This window comes from Equus asinus, chromosome 9, assembly GCF_041296235.1.
Source record: "Equus asinus isolate D_3611 breed Donkey chromosome 9, EquAss-T2T_v2, whole genome shotgun sequence".
Classification (NCBI taxonomy): domain Eukaryota; kingdom Metazoa; phylum Chordata; class Mammalia; order Perissodactyla; family Equidae; genus Equus; species Equus asinus.
In genome coordinates, this window is record NC_091798.1 from 19,820,518 (window position 1) to 19,840,751 (window position 20,234).

General features: G+C 38.5%; 1 long non-coding RNA gene across 1 annotated transcript in view; it reads left to right on the forward strand.

Annotated features, from left to right (window-relative positions):
- Positions 1-19,721, forward strand: part of LOC139046276 (uncharacterized) — a 118,907-nt gene extending 99,186 nt beyond the window's left edge. Inside the window, exons 2-3 of the long non-coding RNA XR_011506122.1 lie at positions 1,728-1,805; positions 19,608-19,721. This is a non-coding gene — a long non-coding RNA (uncharacterized lncRNA). The remainder of the gene's footprint in view (positions 1-1,727; positions 1,806-19,607) is intronic.
- Positions 19,722-20,234: the final 513 nt, after the last annotated feature.

Genomic DNA, 20,234 nt, shown 5'->3' on the forward strand with positions numbered 1-20,234 from the left:
TAGAAACAAGAAGTAGTGGATATAAAGTAGCATCTCATTATGTTTTAATTTGCATTTCCCTGATGTGCTTATTGGACATTTGTATATCTTCTTCAGAGAAATGTCTACTCAGCAATCAACCTTTAATTGAGTATTTCTCAAATAACAATTTCTTTGTAGAAACTTGAGAGTCCTCAAATTCTTAATAAGTGAGAAATATTATATTTTTTATCCCAAGTTTAATATTCTAACATTTTATATAACATGTATCATCTGAAGAGGGTACACAGCCCGTACTATCTCTCCCCACCAGACTGCAAGCTCCAGGAAGACAAGTGCAGTCTGTTTTACTTATTGTTGAGTTTTTAGCAGCTACTAGAGGACTTTCAATATGATAGATACTAAAAAATTATTTAATGGAAGGAGAATGAATGGAGACATATCTTGTTCAAAAACACTGACCTATTCTGCTTGCCTGGGATTGATTATAGGATCTTTTCTACACCCTCCAGGTCAAGATTATTATAGAATTATGGAATAGTTCAACCTTAATCATCTACAGCTTAACCAAAGATGATTATTATTCTTAACCAAAAATATAGTTGTTCTGAGAGAAATAGCATTCCTATGAGGAAAAGAAGATGACTCAGATCATATCTTTCAGATTTTTCCAAGTTTATTTTAATATAATAAGAAATATATTTGCTCTTCATCCTTGGTTCCTGGCACGGAGAAACTAATGTAATAAAATAAATTAATATTTGGTTTTTGTCCCCAGTTCCTGAAATAGCTCCAGAGTGATAAAGGTGAAAGGAATGCCTTTTGTTATTGATGAGAAGCCCTTTTCAACCACACCTGACTTTATTTTAATGAGGTGACTTTTGGAAAGCCCCTAAGGATGGTGGGCTGATTGCCAGGGGAACCAACCATGTGATTAGAGAATTGGAGCTTTCAGTCCCACCCCCAATCTCTGAGGAGAGGAGAGGAGAGGAGCTGGAGGTTATTAATCACCAATGGCCAACAATCTAATCTCTCATGCCCATGTAATGAAACCCTCATAGAAAACCTTAACCAAAGGGGTTTGGAGAGTTTCTGGGTTCTGTGACTAAGAATGCATCCATGTGCCAGGGGGGTGGTGCACTCCAAACTCCATGGGGAAAGAAGCTCCTGTGTTTGGAACCCTTCTGGTCCTTGCCCTATGTATTTCTTCATCTGCCTGTTCATTGGTATCCTTTAATATATCCCTTGTGATGAATCAGTAGCAATAAATAAATGGTTTCCCTGGGTTCTCTGAGCCATTCTAGCAAATTATTTAAACCTGAGGAGGGGGTCATGGGAACCTCCAGTTTATAGCTGGTCAGGCAGAAGTCTAAGTGATAGCCTCAACGTACAATTAGAGTCAGAAGTTGTGGGTAATCTTGTGAGACTGAACCTTTAACCTGTGGTGCCTGCGCTAACTTCTGTCAGTTAATGTCATAATTAAATTGAATTATCAGATACCCAACTGATGTCGGAGAATTGGTCAGTGTGGGAAAAAACACTCACTTTTGGTATCAGCAGTGAAGTGTAAGAGTAAAGTAGAGAAAACCAGAAGTTTTTCCTTTTACCAGGCATTCCTTTATTTTTGTCACCAGTCTGTATTCACCAAGGGTTGGGCAGGAACCCTCCAGTTTAATGCCGACAAAGAATAATTAGAGGTGAGTGATCTGCTGGTGAAGTAATATTGAATTTTCTGTATCTTCACCCAGGTGATTCTGAGCATCCTTGTAGCTTCTGCAGAACTGGAAAATGAACAGCAAAATGCAACTGTTCATTGGACAATCTGAGTGAGTGAAATATCCCCCAATCCTCACCAAGAACCAAGAAGGAAGGCAGGTGTTATGACCAGAATTGTTTCCCAACCCCTCTCCCAAAATTCCTATGTTGAAATCCTAACCCCTGGCTCTCAGAATGTAACTGTGTGACTGTGTTTGGAGATAGAGCCTTTAAAAAGGTGATTACATTAGAACAGGGTCATTAGGGTGGATTATAATCCAGTATGACTGGTTTTCTTATAAGAAGAGATTAGGACAGGCATGCACAGAAACAAGACCATGAAAAGTCACAGGGCCATGTCTAAGGCAAGGAGACAGGCCTCAGAAGAAACCAACCCTAGAAACACCTTGATCTCAGAATTCCAACCTACAGAATTGTGAAAAAATAAATTTTTGTTATTTTAAGACACTCAGTTTGTGATATTTTGGTATGGCCACCCTAGTAAATTAATATGCCAGGTATAGGTTGCATAGAGGTAGAAAGGGAAATCTGGGATTGACTGTTGCCATAGAAGCATTGTTGGTTCTTTGCTAGGAGAATGAGAGAGATATGGGCAGTTGAGATAACGTTCGTCTACCAAAACCCAGAAGGATCTAGAGAAAAAGTCATTCCTGTTCTTCATCTTTTCGTTAAACATCTGCTCAATATCTCTTTGGGCTAAGAGCCAGGGCCGTTTTTCTAGTTACAAACAACATATTCAAAATCAAAGAGCAAGGTAGGCATTCAAAATGACAAATGGCAAGTTTTCCGCGTTTAGCATTTGAACACAAGTGGTGGACTGCTACAGAGTGGATATGATTTTCTTTTTTTTTTTGATCTTTGTTCCTTTAATATTTTACTATGTTATTAAGAGTTATCAGCACACTAAAATACAAGTATCACAGTGGTAACATTTTTATTGTAGTAAAATATAGCTAACATAAAATTTACCATTTTAACTCTTTTTTGAGGGTACGGTTCTGTGGCATTAAGTACATTCACGTCGTTGTACAAGTCGTAACCATCCATCTCCAGAACTTTTTTAATCTTCCACAAATCCAAGGATAACTTTTAAAATAAGTTTTTTTTTTTATTAATGTTATGATAGATTACAACCTTGTGAGATTTCAGTTGTACATTTTTGTTAGTCATATTGTGGGTACACCACTTCCCCCTCCGTGCCCTCCCCCCACCCCCCCTTTTCCCTGGTAACCACCGATCAGATCTCCTTCTCAATATACTAATTTCCACCTATGAGTGGAGTCATATAGAGTTCGTCTTTCTCTGACTGACTTATTTCGCTTAACATAATGCCCTCGAGGTCCATCCACGTTGTTGTGAATGGGCCAATTTCGTCTTTTTTTTTGGCTGAGTAGTATTCCATTGTGTATATATACCACATCTTCTTTATCCAATCATCAGTTTCTGGGCATGTAGGCTGGTTCCACGTCTTGGCTATTGTAAATAATGCTGCGATGAACATAGGGGTGCAACGGACTCTTGAGATATCTGATATCAGGTTCTTAGGATAGATACCCAGTAATGGGATGGCTGGGTCATAGGGTATTTCTATTTTTAACTTTTTGAGAAATCTCCATACTGTTTTCCATAGTGACTGTACCAGTTTGCATTCCCACCAACAGTGTATGAGGGTTCCTCTTTCTCCACAACCTCTCCAACATTTGTCGTTCTTGGTTTTGGATGTTTTTGCCAATCTAACGGGGGTAAGGTGATATCTTAGTGTAGTTTTGATTTGCATTTCCCTGATGATTAGCGATGATGAACATCTTTTCATGTGTCTATTGGCCATATTCATATCTTCTTTTGAGAAATGTCTGTTCATGTCCTCTGCCCATTTTTTGATCGGGTTGTTTGTTTTTTTGTTGTTAAGCAGTGTGAGTTCTTTGTATATTATGGAGATTAACCCTTTGTCGGATAAGTGGCTTGTAAATATTTTTTCCCAATTAGTGAGCTGTTTTTTTGTTTCAATTCTGTTTTCCCTTGCCTTGAAGAAGCTCTTTAGTCTGATGAAGTCCCATTTGTTTATTCTTTCTATTGTTTCCCTCAACTGAGGAGTTACAGTGTCCGAAAAGATTCTTTTGAAACTGATGTCAAAGAGTGTACTGCCTATATTCTCTTCCAAAAGACTTATTGTCTCAGGCCTAATCTTTAGGTCTTTGATCCATTTTGAGTTTATTTTGGTGTGTGGTGAAAAAGAATGGTCAATTTTCAATCTTTTGCATGTGGCTGTCCAGTTTTCCCAGCACCATTTGTTGAAGAGACTTTCTTCTCTCCATTGTAGGCCCTCTGCTCCTTTGTCGAAGATTAGCTGTCCATAGATGTGTGGTTTTATCTCTGGGCTTTCAATTCTGTTCCATTGATCTGTGGACCTGTTTTTGTACCAGTACCATGCTGTTTTGATCACTGTAGCTTTGTAGTATGTTTTGAAATCGGGGATTGTGATTCCGCCGGCTTTGTTTTTCTTGCTCAGGATTGCTTTAGCAATTTGCGGTCTTTTGTTCCCCCATATGAATTTTAGGATTGTTTGTTCAATTTCTGTGAAGAATGTTCTTGGGATTCTGATTGGGATAGCATTGAATCTGTATATTGCTTTAGGTAGTATGGACATTTTAACTATGTTTATTCTTCCAATCCATGTGCAAGGAATGTTTTTCCATCTCTTTATGTCATCGCCTATTTCTTTCAAGAAAGTCTTGTAGTTTTCATTGTATAGATCCTTCACTTCCTTGGTTAAGTTTATCCCAAGGTATTTTATTCTTTTCGTTGCGATTGTGAATGGGATAGAGTTCTTGAGTTCTTTTTCTGTTAGTTTATTGTTAGTGTATAGAAATGCTACTGATTTATGCACGTTAATTTTATACCCTGCTACTTTGCTGTAGTTGTTGATTATTTCTAATAGTTTTTCTGTGGATTCTTTGGGGTTTTCTATGTATAGGATCATGTCGTCTGCAAACAACGAGAGTTTTACTTCTTCGTTACCTATTTGGATTCCTTTTATTTCTTTTTCCTGCCGAATTGCTCTGGCCAGCACCTCCAGTACTATGTTGAATAGGAGTGGTGAAAGTGGGCACCCTTGTCTTGTTCCTGTCCTCAGAGGGATGGCTTTCAGCTTTTGTCCATTGAGTATGATGTTGGCTGTGGGTCTATCATATATGGCCTTTATTATGTTGAGGTACTTTCCTTCTATACCCATTTTACTGAGGGTTTTTTATCATAAATGGGTGTTGGATCTTGTCGAATGCTTTCTCTGCATCTATTGAGATGGTCATGTGGTTTTTGTTTTTCATTTTGTTGATGTAGTGTATCACGTTGATTGACTTGCGGATGTTGAACCATCCCTGTGTCCCTGGTATAAATCCCACTTGATCATGGTGTATAATCTTTTTGATGTATTGCTGTAATCGGTTTGCCAAAATTTTGTTGAGGATTTTTGCATCTATGTTCATCAGTGATATCGGCCTGTAGTTCTCCTTCTTTGTGTTGTCCTTGTCAGGTTTGGGGATCAGAGTGATGTTGGCTTCATAGAATGTGTTAGGGAGTTCTCCATCTTTCTCAATTTTCTGGATCAGTTTGAGGAGAATAGGTATTAAGTCTTCTTTGAATGTTTGGTAGAATTCTCCAGAGAAGCCGTCTGGTCCTGGACTCTTGTTTTTGGGGAGGTTTTTGATTACCGTTTCTATTTCCTTACTTGTGATTGGTCTATTCAGATTCTCCATTTCTTCCTGATTCAGTTTGGGGAGATTGTAGGAGTCTAGGAATTTGTCCATTTCTTCCAGGTTGTTCAATTTGTTGGCATATAGTTTTTCATAGTATTCTCTTATGATCGCTTGTATTTCATTGGTATCTGTTGTGATTTCTCCTCTGTCATTCCTGATTTTATTAATTTGCGCTTTCTCTCTTCTTTTCTTGGTGAGTCTGGCTAGGGGTTTGTCAATTTTGTTAATTCTTTTGAAGAACCAACTCTTTGTTTCATTGATCCTTTCTATTGTCTTTTTTGTTTCAATATTGTTTATTTCTGCTCTTATTTTTATTATTTCCCTCCTTCTACTGACTCTGGGCTTTGTTTGTTCTTCTTTTTCTAGTTCTGTTAGGTGTCGTTTGAGGTTGCTTACGTGAGCTTTTTCTTGTTTAGTGAGGTGAGCCTGTATTGCAATGAATTTCCCTCTTAGGACTGCTTTTGCTGCATCCCAAATGATTTGGTATGTCGTGTTCTCATTTTCATTTGTCTCCAGATAATATTTGATTTCTTCTTTAATTTCTTCAATGATCCATTGTTTGTTGAGAAGCGTGTTGTTTAGTCTCCACATTTTTGCACCTTTCTCTGCTTTTTTCTTGTAGTTGATTTCTAGTTTAATAGTGTTATGATCAGAAAAGATGCTTGATATTATTTCAACTCTCTTGTATTTATTGATGTTTGCTTTGGTTCCCAAAATATGGTCAATCCTTGAGAAAGTTCCATGTGCACTTGAGAAGAATGTGTAACCTGCTGTTTTTGGATGAAGTGTTCTATATATATCTATTAAGTCCATCTGGTCTAATTTTTCATTTAATTCTATTATTTCCTTGTTGATTTTCTGTCTGGATGTTCTGTCCATTGGTGTTAATGGTGTGTTGAGGTCCCCTACTATTATTGTATTGTTGTTGATGTCTTCTTTTAATTCTATTAAGAGTTGCTTTACAAATTTTGGTGCTCCTGTGTTGGGTGCGTATATATTTATAAGTGTTATGTCTTCTTGGTGGAGAGTCCCTTTTATCATTATATACTGTCCCTCTTTATCTTTCTTTATCTGTTTTGCTTTGAAATCTACCTTGTCTGATATTAGTATAGCGACACCTGCTTTCTTTTGTTCATTATTAGCTTGGAGTATTGTTCTCCATCCCTTGACTCTGAGTCTGTGTTTGTCTTTGGGGCTGAGGTGTGTTTCCTGGAGGCAGCATATTGTTGGATCTTGTTCTTTTATCCATCCTGCCACTCTGTGTCTTTTGATTGGGGAGTTCAATCCATTTACATTTAGAGTGATTATTGAGACGTGGGGGCCTACCACTCCCATTTTGTGTCTTGTTTTCCGGTTTTCTTCAGTTTCCTTTGTTTCTCGTCCCATGGTTTAATCTGTTCTGATGTAGAGCTGCTACTCTCTGTTGTTGTCCTTCTACTTATCTCCTCTGCTCTTGGTTTTGTAGCCCCTTTCCTTTTTTGGATTTTTCAGGAATGAGGGTTTTCCTGAGGATTTCCTGAAGAGGAGGTTTTGTGGCAATGAACTCCCTTAATTTTTGTTTATCTGGGAAAGTTTTTATTTCTCCATCGTATTTGAAGGATATTTTCGCTGGGTAGAGAATTCTCGGCTGTAGATTTTTGTCCTTCAGATTTTTGAATATATCATTCCACTCTCTTCTAGCCTGTAAAGTTTCTGCTGAGAAATCTGCTGATAGCCTGATGGGGGTTCCTTTGTAGGTTAGTTTCTTTTGCCTGGCTGTCCTTAATATTTTCTCCTTGTCGTTGACTTTTGCTAGCTTCACTACTATATGCCGTGGAGTTGGTCTTCTTGCATTGATAAAGTTTGGAGATCTATTGGCTTCTGTCACCTGAAGATCCATCTCCCTCACCAGATTTGGGAAGTTCTCAGCCATTATTTCTTTGAATAGGTTTTCTGCCCCTTTCTCCTTCTCTTCTCCCTCTGGTATACCTATAATCCTTACGTTGCATCTCCTAATTGTGTCTGATAATTCTCGGAGAGTTTCTTCATTTCTTTTAAGTCTTGCTTCTCTCTCCTCCTCTGCCTGCAACAATTCTATATTGCCATCTTCCAAATTGCTAATTCTTTCCTCCATATTATCGGCCCTACTGTTCAGAGCATCTAGATTTTTCTTAATCTCCTCTATTGTGTTCTTCATTTCCAATATTTCTGTTTGGTTCTTCTTTATCGTATCAAACTCTTTTGTGACATAGCTCCTGAACTCATTGAGTTGTCGGTCAGAATTCTCTCTTAACTCATTGAGAATCTTAATGATGGCTGTTTTGAAGTCATCATCATTTAGGTTATATATCTCATTTTCTTTGGGATTGTTTTCTGTGTATTTGTTACTTTCTTTCTGTTCTAGAGATTTAATGTATTTTTTCATATTGCTTGATGTTGTTGATTTGTGCCTCCACATGGAGATAGAGTTTAGTTGCTCCTTTCACTTGTTTCAGCTGCTGCGGTGGGGGGAGCAGCTGTTTATACTTCACCAACCAGGAACCCTGTCCGTAGTTGCTAACTGGGCCTGGGCCCCTCTTCGTAGCCACAGTGGCCCTTTGGATTCCCTCCTCTGCCGTGGGGGCCGTCACAGGGGGGCTTCAGGCTGCAGGTGCCTACTGTTGCAGCCCACCTAGATGTGCTCTCTCCTTGGGGTCTGCAACGGTGTTATGGGCTTTTCCAGCGGCCAGGGGTGGGATCACTTATATTTGTCGCTCCGTTGCTGTCGGCACCCACCAAATCTCACTTGTCCTCTATGGGTCGCAGGAGAGCTATTGGCATCTTCTACAGTCTGTGGTTAGTGCACCTAGCTATGCTGCTTTTGCCCTGGGGTCTTCCAGCCTTGTGGCTGGTGGCTGGGTGCCTTCTACTGGTGTTGTGCAGAGGCTTTCCGTAAGGCTGCTGTGAGCCTGTAGGGTTTCCCCCTAGGCTACTAAGCTGGGTCTCTGGAACTCTCTCCAGCCCCAGTCCTCTCCGAGATCTCCGGCAATCCCTAGCCTCACGGGGCGAGCAACGGCAGCTAGGGGGTCGCCCCGCCCTCTGGGATTCTCTCCGGGCCTCTCCCGGAGCCGTGAATGCTCAGCATGGCCCTTCTGCTAACGGCAGACAGAGAGTTTTGTCTGCTGCCCGGGCAGAGCTCCGGCGCTTCCCCTCCGGGTCGCAGAACCGGCCTTTGAAAGTTCCCCCCGCCCCGGTCCTCTCCGAGATCTCTGGCAATCCCTAGCCCCACGGGGCGGGCAACGGCAGCTGGGGGTCGCCCCGCCCTCAGGGCTTCTCTCCGGGCCTCTGCCGGGAGCCCTGAATGCTGGGCGTGGCCCCTCTGCTAATGGCAGACAGAGAGTTTTGTCTGCTGCCTGATGGAACTCCGGCGCTTCCCCCCCCCGGGTCGCAGAACCGGCCTTTGAAAGTTCCCCCAGCCCCGGTCCTCTCCGAGATCTCCGGCAATCCCTAGTCCCACGGGGCGGGCAACGGTGGCTGGGAGACCTCCGTGCCCTCCGTGTCTCTCTCTGGGACCCTCCGGGCGCCCCGAGCACCAGGCTGGGTCTCCCCGCCAATGGCGGGGAGAGACTCTCCCCGCGGGCTCAGGTGTGCAACTCCAAAGTTTCCCTCTGCATTTAGGAGTAATTGCGGGGGGTTTAGGTAGGGTTCTGGTCACCTGTTTCCACCGTCGCTCCTCTGTTGTGTTCTCGCTCCTGCCCTAGATGTGTGTGGATCCTCTGGGGGCGTCCGTTGGAAGAAAGCCGCTTGCGGGTACTAGGCTGCCCATCGGGGTCGGAGAGTTTTCACCTATTTCCACATCCTCCTGGAGGAAAGTCCATCCGCCTTCCGATGTATAGTCGCGTGGGTGTCTCAGACGTCCTGAGATGCTGTCTGGATATCCTTTGTCAAGCGATAAGTGTCCAAATAATTGTAGACTCGAAGGGCGAGAAACAAAGAGGACTACTCACGGTGCCATCTTGGATCTTCCTCTTAAAATAAGTTTTTGATTTTAAGTTGTAGCTGGATGAATATTTCTACTAACCATAGAAGGAAGTTTCCAGCGAAGTCCCACAGGGTTCTTTCTCCCTCCTTCCCACCTACCCTACCTTCTTCCCTCTTTTCCTCACTCCTTCACTTCCCTCCCTTCCTCCTTCCTCCCTTCCCATACAATGTCCTTTATAAAAGAATTTCTAGAGTGTTCTAAACATATTTATACACAATTAAATATAAAGGATGAAAAATGGACTTCATTTGTTTCTAATTCTTCTTCCCAAAGGAACTAATAATAAGCCTCTACCAATGTGGCTATAGGAATGATCAATCATTTGTCCATTCCTTCTTGTATAATATCTCTTCCATACAAAAGCTTTAAACGCTCCCATTTAGCATAACAATGGATATAATAGATTTCCTTCCTTCTTGTTCATGTATGTCCATTGTTTATTTTATATTAGTTGTGTTTTTCCATTTCCTTTTTTTGCTGGTTGGACCACGTTGCAGATCCTTCTTCTTTTTTTTTTAGCATGCTCTCTCTTGTTATTTGGAGTTTATTGTTCATTCCATTGCTTTAATGTCTACATACCTTTGTTTATTATATGAATGTAATTTATAAATAATTCTTTCTCATACTAAACTGTTTTTTTTTTCTTTTTCTCCCTGAATCTCCCCAGTACATAGTTGTATATTTTAGTTGTGGGTCCTTCTAGTGGTGGCATGTGGGACACCACCTCAACATGGCCTGATGAGCGGTGCCATGTCTGCACGCAGGATCCCAATCAGTGAAACCCTGGGCCACCAAAGTGGAGTGCATCAACTTAACCACTCAACCATGGGGCCGGCCCTAAACTATGTTTTTTAATTCTGCCTCCATTTTCCAAGAAGAGATGTTGAGAAGATTCTTCCTCAGCATCCTACCTCATTTTAATATTTTTACTTCTTTTCTGAGATATCTTAGTATTTTTAGTTCCAGATTATTATGTTTTCCCCAGCAGTATGTCTTTTTTATGCCAGGAATCCTTACATGGACTTAAATTACATACTCTCAGGCACTGTATCATTATCCATTTAGATTCAACTATGTATAGTGAGAAGTTAATTGTTCCACTCTCTTTCAGTTTCTTCTCTTATATTGGAGTCTCTGCCCTAACATTTGCGTTTTGGTTACAGTTTTTTCCTGAGAGCTTTTCTCAGAAAAATTTCCTTCAATTTGTTTAATTATCATCTTTCTTCTGTATGTTCTTCTTATGTTTTTTTCCTCTTGGACCACCTATTGTCTTTAGTTAGTACTCTCAGATTCGTCCTCCAAGCATCTTATGTTTTCTTGATGTTTCCCATCTCCTTTATTATTATTTTTGCATTATATCCGTCTCTTAATTTTTCAGGCCACTAATTTTGATTTCAACAACGCTTATTCAATTCATCTTCAATTTGTCCTTGAATTTTATAGTTGTATATCAGTTTTTTCCACAAAAGCTTTTTTATTCTAATTTTAAATGTCCTTAATTGCTCTTACTTTTTTCTGTGTTGCTCAAGTTACTAGCTTTTTTCTCAGTAGTTCTGTTTCAGTAAGAGTCCCTCATTCTGTGTTTTCTTCTTAAGTTTTCTGCTATCTACTGGCTTCTTTATTTTTTTCCCTTTGTTTGCCTTTTGGTACTGAGGTTGAACTTCTGAAGAACCCTAAGTCCTGACAATCTTACAAACTCTGTCTGGATAGTCTTGGTTGAGCCAGTGAGCCAGGCAACAACTTGTATGGCTCCTTCTAGGGTCTAGATCCTTGGAGGAGGCATCTCTGCTTACCAACTTCAGTATTGCTAAGGCCAGTGTTCTTCATCTTGTGACATAAAAGAGGTTTCCATGCAACTTTTTAACTCCTTTTTAGGTCCTCTGATCCAAAACATCAAAACTAACCTCCAAGGCACATTACTTGGGCAGGGGCAGTATATCAGGACCTCCTCAGAATTCACCATATTTAATTGGCTTTCCATTCCAGAAGTCTCTCCAGATCATTACCAGGCTCTCACTTCTGGATCTTTCCTTGTGGACTCAGAGTAGCCAGAGGACTTGACTGGATCTTTGAGGGACCAGCTTAGTTTAGGAGATGTTATGCTGGATTACACTTCATGGGCAAGGGGACTAAACACAATTCCAGTTTGTCATTTTACAAGAATTTACTTCTATCTGTCAGTTCTTCAGAAGTTATTATCCATAGAAGAACTGAAATGTGATTTCCTTTCATATACATGGTCTTCATTTCTGAGAACCAGTGAGCTATACTCTCTATATATCATTAAGTATTTTTCTTCTGCATTGAAAAACCACAATCAGTTTTTTATTTTTGGTGTAGAGTTGAAGTCCGAGAGAAGGATTTCTTTTTGTCATTTATTTGAAATACCAACATGACTATACTGTCTATAGCAAAGCCTGCACTCACTGAAGAGAAGAACTAACCTCAGAATACACACACATAGGTCAATATATTCACATGACTATCACGTTTGTAATCTCCACTTGGCTACTGAATATCTGATTTGGATCAATTTCCTATGTCAGAGATGAATGTTTGTAGTCAAAACCAGCTATTACAAATAAGTAGGTGCAAGAATCATGGATTTATTTAGTATCTATACATAGAATTACCTTGTCCTCAGAAATTATGTTGGGGAAAGGATGGCCAAAGAGGACAATGAAAACAGTAAGAGTTTGGACTCTATCTCTGAGGACCCCAGGCATTTAACTAGAATATATTTTATCTGTACAATGAGGTCTATATCAGAAACCTATACAACAATGGATAGTTACCAAAAAATACACTTAAAGATATGTGCTGAGAGACCAATTATTCAATCCATGTAGTGAGGTGGAAAGATCAGAAAATGTGGATTTAAATCTTAATTTCGCTATGTATTAACTGGGTGAACGTGTCTTAGAGTCTTAAAAATGGGAACATAATGTGGGAAAAATAAGATAGTCCTGTTTGAGGAGTTTAATTTTAACACAATATATACCAGAATGTAGAATTAATGCTGTATAACTTCTGTCTTCCTATTCGCAGTCATGGGAAAGGCAAAATAGTGATGTCACTTAAGTAACAAAAGTAAGTAACACATATTGAGCACTGACCAAGTGCCAAACATTGTGCTAATTTCTTTACATGTATGACCTCATTTTACTCTCACAATGGTCTTATGTATTATATACTATTATTATCACTATTTTACACATGAGAAAAAGGATTAGACATGTGAATGTGTATGAGTACATGTTGCGTGGTTCGGAGATAGGCGTTGTGTGTGGTTGTATGTAAAATTGTCTTGCAAAGCTTGCCACAGACATCTTTTTTTTTTTTTTTTAACAATTCACTATAACAAAAATTTGTAGTGGAAGAAATATGGATTCTTATTCTTATTGCACCTGGTAAATTAGCTTCCCATTTGATCTTTACAGTTGTGTTCACCCTAATGTCAATTTCTGAGTCTCTTAATGCTCAAATCAACCAGTAGAACATATTTCTAAACTTAGTACCGCTTGAGAAAGATGAAACCAGAAACTAGTCTGTATCACTGATCTCAGGAAAGATGTTAGCATCAACAATCAGCACTTGTCTGTCCAGTAGGATTGCCTGAAGCCCTACAGGCTTCATGTAATGAAGGTTACATTCCATCATTAGTTCATACTTCTTTAGGGCCTCCTACATATTTCATTCCAAATGAAACATAAAACATACTTATGAGATCTTGGCAGGAGATAAAGAGATTCTTGACGGCATTTAAGTGTTGTTTAGCATTTATGTGATTTATAATAAAATATTAGACTATCTCTTATACTGTTGATTCCTGATTTTGCAATTTCCTATGTTCCCCTACCAAGGATTACCAAGAACAAGATTTATGATGCCTACATGGTGATATAGTTTAATAGTCATGTACGTCAATGAATTTAGAAAAATATTTTCTAACCTTTTGTTTCTAAAGGAGCAAAACATTTTTTTATAAAATGGCACCTTAGGGTGCCAGCTTGGTGATGCAGTGGTTAAGGGCACCTGTTCCACTTTGGCAGCCCAGGGTTCGTCGGTTTGGATCCTGGTACAGACATGCCACCACTTGGCACGCCATGCTGTGGTAGGCGTCCCACATATAAAGTAGAGGAAGATGAGCACAGATGTTAGCTCAGGGCCAGTCTTCCTCAACAAAAAGACGAGGATTGGCAGCAGTTAGCTCAGGGCTAATCTTCCTCAAAAAAAAAAAAGAAAAGAAAAAAAATGGCACCTTATGTGGCATTCTCTAGTAGGTTTAAAACAAATTCTCCAACACCCCTCCCTCTAAAATGTGGAGTCTGATTCTTCCTGCTTTACCTGTGGGCTGGACTTACTGATTCTCTGCTAACAAATAGGATATGGCAATAGTGACAGTGAGTGACAGGTAAAAAGTGACATTAGGCTTTCTCTTTGCTCTCTCTCTTTGATCACTCACTCTGGGGGAAGGTAACTGCCCTGTCATGAAGACCCTCAAGCAGGCTTATGGAGATGTCCACGTGGTGAGGAACTGAGGCCTCTAGCCAACAGCCATGGGAGTGGAAGCACTGACTGCAGCATTGGCCCACATCTTAATTACAACCTCATGAATGACGCTGAACCATAACCATGCAGCTAAGCTACTTCCACATTCTTGACCCTCACAACAGTAGGAGGAAATAAATATTTATTTTTTAAATAATTAAGTGTAGGAACAATTTGTTACACAGCAATGATTAACTAATTCAAGTGCCAATATATAAAATAGTTTTAACTGGAATTGCTATTTTTGAAGATTGCTAGTCATGAACCAAGAGAAACTTGACTCTCTAGGCCGCTCCATCATTCCTGGCTGAGGTCTTGGAAATACCTCAGCATGGCCATAACGACTTGCACAGCATTTGATTGTGGCCCATTGGTGTAGAAGCCACTTCGGTGTTCTTGAGTTGATGATTCAATTTGATTTTATTTGCTGAATAGGAAACATCTTCCTACAAGGAAGGGAAAGAAAAGCCTTGAGTTACCACATCCTAACTTTCCCTAATTCATCCTTTAATAGGCAAGAAGAGAGATTACCTATAGACTGAAAGGACATATTATTCCCTTCCCTGTGTTTGAGCACAGAGAGAAGCTCTTTGATATTCTGCATCCTGTGTGTGTACATACTGGATGTGTGAATGTGTGTGTGCGTGCACATTCTGAAATTATATTTATTTATCCTTAAAACTCCTAGTTATAATCTATGAAGGCTATTTTGTTGTAGCAAGACCAAAATTCAGTACTGGGTATGCCGCCTTCCAGTCATATGAACTTTGGAAAATTATTCATCGTTTTGGAGCTCAGTTTTTTAGCTATAAAATAAGGACATTTATATCTCAAAGAATTGTCAAGATTATATGAGGTATTTTGGTAATATACATGTGGGTATTTCTTAGCTCAATTTCTGTAACAAAGTAGGTACTTAATAAATGTTTATTTTTCTCTTAGCCATTGCTTTTCACTTTTTCCTTGATGCAGAAATATTAGTTTAAATGATTCATAAAATTCTCTCTCTCTCCTCCTCCTCTTTCTCTCTGTCCTGTTTTGTTATAAAAATAAAGCAGCTTAAAACTAATATAAATTAGAATCTGGCACATGTAGAAACCACATTGGCTGATATTCACCTTACATTTTCTTTCTTTTCCATGGTTTATTATTTCTATTTTAATGGGCGTTATTGTATATGTAGGGTTTTATTTTTGATAAGCTGATTCAAGTCCTTTCTGGAAGTAAGTAAGGTATATAATTAAAAATTAAACAAATTTTGGTTTCCTAGCTTTGCAAGGCAGTTATATTAATCACAAAAAGTTGTAATTCAATAACTCTGAGCATTCATGATTCTTTTGCTGTGGCGTGTTTTCTTGGACATACACTGGCTGAGAATGAGAACACTAAATGACTTCCATGGGACTCTCAGAGACAAAAATAACATATTTATGTAAACTTTCTCTTACTCTTACTACTGAGGACTATGTGAAACTTTCTATTAATCTTTGTTGATGACTATTCCCAACTTAAGGTGGCACTGACTTGAGGCCTCAACCAGAGACTTAATATGAACCAAACAAAATTTGAATAAAATAAGGTAGTTAGAAAGCTGATATCTATCCTTCTCTATTCTCTTAAGATTTAATGTTCTCTTTTCAAAAACAAAATACTTGGTACTTAATACATTTTCTGTTATCCCTTTTGTTGTCAGTGATTTATTTCAGAATGCATTTGCTAGAGATCTTTCATGGATTTAGTTAGAATTCCATGTGAAAAGAATATATAGAGAGAAACATGAAGATTTTAGGTTGCCCTACTTCTTATATGAAATTGAGGTAATCTTTGTCATTTGATGTAGAGAAGTGTAGCCAAGGCCTCTTTGGTGGCGTTTTAAATGATCACATTTTACGTATGACGCATGCTCCTGGTAAAGACAATCTTCAGAATCTCTTTGAACTTTCTATTATGTGGGCTGTAAATGTTCTGGAAAGGGCCTGAAATGAGAGACTGGAGAGCACACTGCTTTATTGGAGCTTACATACTTCTGACTTAATGTGGCTGACTGGGAACTCAGAATTACTTCTCTCCATTTCACAAATCACATTTAAATGGCAGGACAAAATACAAAAGACAAAAATAATAACACGGGCAGGCACCGCTTAAATCAGAACTCCATTCCTGGAAACAAGGCATTCTGTATAAATATCTAACCAGAGCCTGTTTTTTGTTTTAAATGAGAAAAAATTATGATGTATTATAATCAACCTAATAGGCCCGAACAATTTCCTAAAACATAGTGAAAAGCCTACATATAAATAAACACTGCTACTTTAGGATATAATATACTGAAAACATTAGTCCATTACCACTAAAATAACAGTATGGTTTTTCACAATAAGTTGCTTTTTAATGCAGTAACATATTGCACATTACTTATGATTCTGATGTCCTACCAGTCATATTTGGAATGTAACTAGACTTTTCTTCCATATAATATTGTTTAAGGTATTGTATTAAGTAGCAGGATTTAAAAATAACATTTTTCTTTACAAATGTTGACTGAAAATTCGTTGAGATACGTTTGCACTCTGAAATTTGGGTCTGAAAAACAAGAGGTGATCTAACAGAAAGACAGTAACTGGGAAGATGTTCTAAGTCTACGCCTGTTATTCATACCAGCTCTAGAAAGCAAGAAAGAGTAATAAAAGAAGACTCCCAAACTGAGGAATGTCTAGAAGCTATTATACAGGTAAGATTAGAGAGATTCCTAATTGGAGCAGAACTGAAGAACTGGTACCCCTTCCAGAAGAAAGAAAGAAAGAATTTCAAAAAAAAAGTGACCTTTCTCAGGAAAACCCTAGAATAATGTGACCATCAGAGACAGCAAGGCCTGGAAGAGAGAGTGGGCTATGGGCTGGTGTGCAGGGTATTTGGTCAATGCCTTCATGTCCTAGCTTTCCGGGAAGGTGGTTCAGTATTTTCCCACAGGACAAAAACTGAACTCACTTCTCCAGATAAAGTTGGAGATCTGTTATAGGAGACTCTCTTAGTGAGCTTTGGGGCAGAGAAAGTATCAGCTATACCCCATGTCAATTTAGGGCCAAATGTAGTTTCCGACGCTGTGAAGGCAAGATTCTTCTCTTTCCTAGGTAAACTCAAGGAGCTGTGTTTTCTTTCCCTCCTTACTCCTTCACATAACTCTCGGAACTTTAGTTCTTTATACATTGCCAGAGAGACAAGAAATTTTGCTGAGATGTAGAAAATATAGTTTAGCTTCCAATATGAATCAAACTAAAAACTCGTTCATATGTATTCTAATTAAAAGAGAAAAACAATGTCAGTCAAATAAAAATATTCAGTTCAGCAAAATTCAGGAAAAGAAAAATATAAATCACATGAAAACATGATACACACAAAAAATAAGATGAGTAAATGACCCAAAATACTGGTGATTTTAATGTTGGAATCAATTATGTTCCCCTAGTAAAAGTTTCTTATAAAGCGATTAAAAATTCCATTTAGAAGATATTTATAAGATTGAAAATATATGGGTTGGGAAACATTATGGAAATAAAAACACACAGAAACAGAGCTAGTGATATTTATGTGAGAAAAAGTTAAATTCAAGGCAAAGGCATTAGGTTGATCAAACAGGAATCTCTGACATAGTTTAACTACAAGCTACTGGAGAATTATAGAGATAATATACAATCTTAATACAAACAATATAACCCCTAGTATAAAAATGTAGTGTCAGTTGTTAAGAGAAAGGAGACTTTGATAAAACACATTAATTTATTAACTTATTAACAAATATAGTTTTAATGCTTTGGCTATTTGTGCTAGGCATTGGGGTTATAGCAGTAAACAAAAGAAAACAAAAAAGCCCTTATTTTCAAGGAGTTCACATCCTATTGTAGAGAGAATAACCACCTGCTGAACATATATCTAATGGGTCAGATTAAGATAAGTAATTTGAAAAACAATCAAGCATGATAAAGAGTGATGGAGTAGGACTAGTTTATATAAGGTAATCAGGGAAGATCTCGCTGAAGACTTGGTATCTGAGTTCAGATCTCAAGGAAGAAAGAATACCAGCCACGCTGATAGCTGAGGCAATAGCATTTCAGGCAGAGGACACAGCTAATGCAAAGTCCCAAGGTAGGTGCATGTCTGGACAGGAGACCAGATTGGTTGGAAGATTAAAGTTTAAAAAATTATAAAGTGTTATATCAATTTGGAATGAGAGAGGACTCAACAATTATTTGCTGATTGGAATATTTTCCGTATTTTAATATTGACCCAGGAGCTCAATTACATATATGTCATATTGTACGAATCAAGTATTGCAAATGAATGCAGAGGCATAGCATAGGGGATGGATGGGGAAAATCTGGCATCCAACCAAAGAAAGCTATAACTTTTAATGAATTGCCTTTTTAACATACTTCCCTGCCAATTACTGTCACAGAATCACATTAGCATAAAGCAATCTCTGTTTCTGATTTATTTGTTGTTTTAAGATCATAAATCATTGTCTTCTTTGCTTTGGCTTAACTCTGTGACTTCTAACATGATTTATACATTATTATAATCAATAAAATCTTGAAACAATGGGGGTTATGGTCTGAATGTGTCTACAATAATGATTTTTATTTTCAAAGTACAAAAAAACGCAGGTCAGAGGATAATGAAATACAAAAAAAGAGCTTTATTTCTACGGAGACTAATGCCATCATTTTATTTGAAATTGGCAGTTTCGAAAACATAATTTTGCAGTGTTTTGAGCAAAAAGTGCATTGTTAGATTCTTTCCTTTTAATCATATTCTGTCTGATCTAGATATGTCAGCTAAACACAAAAATCCTCATGGGATCTTGTTGTCACCATAGCAACCAGATTGCAGTTTCCAATATCTGTATAATGAAGTGCTGATACGTTTTCAGCACAAGGTGCTAAGTAGAGGCTGGTTTCACTAATTAGGTGGCAAAAATAATCAATTCCTTCATGATTAATGATGTCACAAATTACGCAGTAGACAAACTTGAAAAACTTTCTTAACTGGTACTTTATATCTTAGAGGGAGGGGTAAAAATGATAAAAGTCACTTTTTAATTCTTTTGGTTAACTAGTAAGAAAAACTGAAGTTTCTGGGGCCATCTTACCCCCTCTGTCCTTTGTGTAGTTTTTAGAGTTAGCCTTGTTGACATTCTTTATGGTTTGGGAATTTGGGGAAGGAAGAGATTACTTCAAAATGAATTGATTGCATAGATTGTTAGGAATAAGAAGAACATTTTAGAGAGCAGAGGAGAGTTTAGAAGGATGTTCTTGAGGTTATTACAACCTAGGAAGTTAGAAACGGTTTGTATTTAGGACACTGTCAAGTAAAGCAGCAATAAGGTTGATCTGGGAGATTGCATGTGAGGTTGTTTAGGTCATTTCCTTTCCCCTCGACAGAGGAGGACAAGCCATGAAGGCAATTTGGCTACAATATCTTTCATCCAAGGACTGAGTAAATCGAACTGCCTGACTAGATGGATGAGACTCTCTTTTTTTACTTCCTAGGAGTCTTACCTGAAGCTGTGGGCTTGGATGAAGAGGATGACCTTACCAAAAGCAAGAGAACCATTTTTTGGTTAAAGACAGGTCATGACCGCATGAGTGACCCTTAACCAGGGCTTCTCCCCACATGCTGTGGACTACTTAGGTATTATGTAAGGTCTGTGAGCTATTTTCAGTGTCCCAGATCCCTACTGAAAACCACATATTCCCACTCTCAGTTAATAAATGCATGACATTTATACTACTGAAATCCAACAATTCTTAACTCTAGCTCAGGGTGACCTAAATTGCGTAGAATCATATATGTCCTCATGGTTCAAAAAATTCATCATATATAGAGTTTGAAAGATATTTTACAAAAGCACAGTGTCCATGATCTACAAAAGGAAGTAAAAGGGAAACATAGTGGTAAAATTTGAGGAATTATTGATTTATTCATTCGTTCATTCATTCAAACGTTTATTCCACAAAAATTTATTGAGCCACTACTCCATGCCGAGCACTTTGCCCAGCACTGAGAACTCGAGTATGAATAAGGCCAAGGGCTTTGATATCAATGAGCTTAGAGGCAGCTTTTTCAGAAAAATGACTCATTCAGCTTTATCCATGCTTCCCAAGGCTGAGACTGCC